This window comes from Zalophus californianus, chromosome 10, assembly GCF_009762305.2.
Source record: "Zalophus californianus isolate mZalCal1 chromosome 10, mZalCal1.pri.v2, whole genome shotgun sequence".
NCBI lineage: Eukaryota > Metazoa > Chordata > Mammalia > Carnivora > Otariidae > Zalophus > Zalophus californianus.
In genome coordinates, this window is record NC_045604.1 from 41,526,857 (window position 1) to 41,531,628 (window position 4,772).

The following is a 4,772-nucleotide window of genomic DNA, read 5'->3' on the forward strand; positions in this document are numbered from 1 at the left end:
AGACGTTTAACTGACTGAGCCACCCAGGCGCCCTTAAGTCTCCTCTTTTCTGAACCAAACTTCATATGAAGCATAATCAACCTAACCTTTACCGAGCACTTGCCATGACCAGGTATTTTGCTAAGCACTTTACAATACGCATTTCCCCTTCTATCTGAAAGTTCACTTTACACCACTTCACTTTTGCAAAAGACCCACATCAGTACCTCTTTTTTGATAACAGGAAGAAATCTGGGGCGCCTGGGGGGCTCAGTCAGTTAAGCGTCTGCCTTCTGCTCAGGTCCCGGTCCCAGGGTGCTGGGATGGAGCCCCGCGTCATCGCGCTCCCTGCTCCGCGGGAAGCCTGTTTCTCCCTCCTTTCGTCCCTCTCCCCGCTTGTGTGCTCTCTCTCTCAAATAAGTAAATAAAGTCTTTTTAAAAAAGAAAGAAATTCAAAGAGAATTTTCGCTCTTACAAAATGGAATTGTTTCTTTGCTTTAGGTCATTTCAGCTTACAAAAATTTTCATAGGAATGCTCTACTTTCAGATAGTGGGAGAAGCCTATACATTATTTTATTTTCAAATTTAGGCAGTATCATGTAAGATCCTCTTGATTTACCTGAACCAATCAGGTTTAAGTGCAAAGGGCATTTACAGGCTCATGAGACAGGTACAGGGCTGACTTCAGACAGGACTGGAATCTAACAATGTTATCTGAACCTTGTCTCCCTCCATCTCCTGGATTGGCTCCACCCTCCTTTGCTTGTTGTCTTTGTTCTCAGGTTGTACATGGGGGCAGGTAACTGGAGCTGCTCCAGCCAGACGGTCTTCCAGTGTCTATTCTCAGTGGGAAATCGAGAGCTTCCTCCTGAATGCTCAGGTGCACTCTAACTAGAAGGGGTCACATGCTCATCCCTGAACTGGTCTCATGGCCAGGGGGCCTCACAAGAGTCTCTCCTGGATCACGTTCTGCATTCCTGGAGTGCGATGGTGGAGACCCCAACCAGGCCAGAGGGATACAGAGTAGAAGAGCAGGATCCCCAAATGGATACTGGGGAAATAAATACTCAGTAGGCACCAAGAAACTTTCAAAACCCTTGTGAGTGTTAGTATTCCAGTTTAATAGATGAGGAAACTGAGGATTAGGGGGTTTAAGTAACTTGTCCAAGGTCACTGCTGAGTACCTGGCAGAGCAGAGGCTTGAATCCTGTTGTATTTACTAAGCCGTACTTGCTGTTCCATTTATTCAGGGGACATGTTTGCTCTTTAAATAAATAAAAACAAGACTGTATCAACTCGAGTAAAAGAATTAATGTCAAATTTTCCATAATGAAAATCATCCCTAACTTGCCCTGCAAATGTATCCTAGAGGACAGCCTAGAAGTCCCCTAAGGAGGCATAACTCTCTTTCCAATATGCCATTGGCCAAGTTCTGCTGCCGAGGGAAAGGCAGGGAGTATGGCAATTTATTAAATAGACTTGCTTCTGACACCATCATCAGAACAATTTGAACCAAGAACTCTGCTGGCTTTAAGAAAATCACCACGTTAAGTGAATTCTTGAAATAATTTTTACTTTGCTAGACACTTCATATGGGCCCATCTACCTCCTGAAAGGATTTTGAAATAGTCATCCAGGAGGTATAGTCATTATTGATTTTGTTCTGAACTCTTAACCACAAGTGGCTACAACGTCAGTTATTAATGGCCTTATCATATTGACACAGGGCCATGAACTAACCAAGATAGAGGAAACCATGTGTACACTCCAAGACGGAACACTCGATTTAGAGTTAGCAGAGTCCTGGATCCAGCACCGATTAACTAACCTCAGACAAATCACCTAAACTTGCTGGTGCTCACTTTCTTCATCCGTAAAATCTTTAAAATGATAACACTTCCTTTATAGGTTTTTATGAAATCTGGATGACATAATGTATTTTAAAATTCTGAAATATCTGCAAACCTGTAAGCATTTCATAAATGTGATGTATTATAATCCTTCCGGTCCAAGGATCTGAAAACTCTGTGGCTCCCTATTCATATTAACAGCCAAAGAGGCAGACGAGTCCCAATCAAGTTAGAAATAACTTTAACAGCTGATTCTGGACTAAGTAATGGGCTGCTTAATAACAGAAGTTATTGGCTTGCTGCAAAACAAAACAAAACAAAAGAAAGCAAAACCAAAAACACAAATGTGTTTCAGTAGATTGAAATGCAAAAGGACTGTGAGAGAAGCCTGGCACCAAGTTCTGAGGCAAAATTGGCCCAAACCTCGGCACGATCCAACTTTCTCAGCATATGTTACTTCTAGAGATTTTACTGCCCTCCAAAATTTCCATGCGATGCTCAGCACCCCATGCTTGTCACTCCACATATCATCAAATCCCCTGGGCAGGGAACAGGGCTCAAGAGAAAGACCCACAGGTCAGAAATCTAAAGAGGGGCGCCTGGGTGGCTCAGATGGTTGGGCGTCTGCCTTCGGCTCAGGTCGTGATCCCAGGGTCCTGGGATCGAGCCCCGCATCGGGCTCCCTGCTCAGCGGGGAACCTGCTTCTCCCTCTCCCTCTACTGTTCCCCCTGCTTGTGCTCTCTCGCTCTCTCTGTCAAATAAATAAATAAAATCTTTAAAAAAAAAAAAAGAAATCTAAAGAGTAATTTCACCAAGACCAAATTAGAACAGAGCCACAAGCTACAAGGACAGAGCCTTTCAGATGTCAAGGTCTAGTGTAAGTAAAAGTGGTCACTGTTTGGGCAAGTTGGTGGCCAGACCTGCAGTGGGGCAGAGGATAAACTCCATCAGCACTAGGAAGTGATCTTCTTCCCAAAGCCTTCCCTGGTATTCCCTGCCTCACTTCAGCAAGGCATCAAGAACTTAACTCCTGTGTTCATCTTTAGGAAGATGATTTTTTAAAGATTTTATTTATTTATTTGACAGAGAGAGACACAGCAAAAGAGGGAACACAAGCAGAGGGAGCGGGAGAGGGAGAAGCAGGCTTCCCACTGAACAGGGAGCCTGATTCGGGGCTTAGATCCCAGGACCCTGGGATCGTGACCTGAGCTGAAGGCAGACGCTTAACGACTGAGCCACCCAGGTGCCCCTAGGAAGATGATTGAAGACTCTGCTTCTTAGCCTTTCCTGACTTTGCTCACTAAACATTGACTGAGCACCACTCATTGTTTGTATGCTGGAAGTTTTGTTCATAGGATTGGAAACAGAGTGCCTACTGGTTACCTGGTCACAAGCACTGGACATACCAACTGGACAGCCCAATCTCTGGCTGAAAAAAATGTTCAACTGAGGCTTTTTTAGGTTGCAGGTGTGGTACCTGAGCTGAAGGGTGGATCAGAGCCAGTCCTTCAGACAAGAGTGAGGGTGAGGGATATTCTAGGTCAAAAGAACAACATGAGCTGAGAAGAGACACAGGACACCATGATGCATTTAGAATCTTTATGTCCAGGGGTGCCTGACTGGCTCAGTTGGTAGAGCATGTGACTCTCGATCTCAGGGTTGTGAGTTCAAGCCCCATGTTGGGTGTGGAACCTACTTAAAAGAAATTTTAATTAATTAAAAATAAATAAATAAATAGAACCTTTATGTCTATATGGCTGGACTACAGGCTGTGTGTGGCTGAGAGGAGGCGGGAGAGGAGGCTAGAGAGATAGGCAGGGGCCAGATCACGAAAAGCCTTATAATACTGTGAGGACAATGCAAAGACTTTGAAGGGTTTTCAGCACAGAAGTGAAATGATTAGATGTGCATTTATTTTTTTATTTTTATTTTTTAAAGATTTTATTTATTTATTTGAGAGAGAGAGAATGAGAGATAGAGAGCACGAGAGGGAAGAGGGTCAGAGGGAGAAGCAGACTCCCCGCTGAGCAGGGAGCCCGATGCGGGACTCGATCCCGGGACTCCAGGATCATGACCTGAGCCGAAGGCAGTCGCCCAACCAACTGAGCCACCCAGGCGCCCCTAGATGTGCATTTAAATAAACAGCAAGTCATATGTGTTCCAAGTAAAATTTGGAAAATCAGAAAAGCACCAAAAACCTATAAAAGATTTATTGAATATACTGGACACACTATAGCTCTAGGAAGAAACAACTTTTTATTCTTTCTCCTGCTGCTCTAGAAAACTCATTCTAGAATGAAATCCTTAGTTTTTCTGATCCCGTTTCATCACAAGAACGCTCTCGATGGAGTACTGTAAAGATCATGCCAAGTCCAGCGCTACACCTGCAGTCTCGTGTCCACATGGAAACCTCTCTCATCCCTCTAGACGGGCCCCCTTCAGTCTTGGAAGCTGAAGTGCAGGAGGAATGCATGCAAGGAAGATTTCTCTTCCTTTTCTACCCACCAAGCTGCTCTTTCCTGAGGCCCTTGAGGAAGGATTAGGTACAAACTGTGCCCACTTATGTGACAGACACCGTTGTCACCCAGCATGGCATTTGTACCTTGGAGATCCTCCTACCAGGGACTGCTGGCTCTAGAGCCCTTAGGCCAGATCTCTTCACTTCAAGTGGTTCTCTTGGGTGGCATCCCTCACACCATTCACAGGTGGCCCACGAATGAGTCCCCTCCACTCCATGGCCCACCCATCAGTGGAAGTGCAGCATCCTGCCAATGAGCCTTGTTTCTTCATTCTGCTGCAAGGCAGACCCCTCCAACCAGATTTTCACCTTTAGGCTTCTTGTGGTGAAAGTCAGTCACCAGTGCCTGTGTCCCTCAAATTCCAGAAGACACAGGTCAGGATCTCCAAATAATTCTTATGAAGCCCTCTTGCTTCGTTTAAGG

The 4,772-nt window shown here is 45.0% G+C and overlaps 1 non-coding gene across 1 annotated transcript; it reads left to right on the forward strand.

The window, feature by feature from the left end:
- Positions 1-3,443: 3,443 nt before the first annotated feature.
- On the forward strand, positions 3,444-3,516 carry TRNAE-CUC. Its single transcript has one exon. It is a non-coding gene; the product is annotated as a tRNA-Glu (tRNA).
- The last annotated feature ends 1,256 nt before the right edge of the window (positions 3,517-4,772 follow it).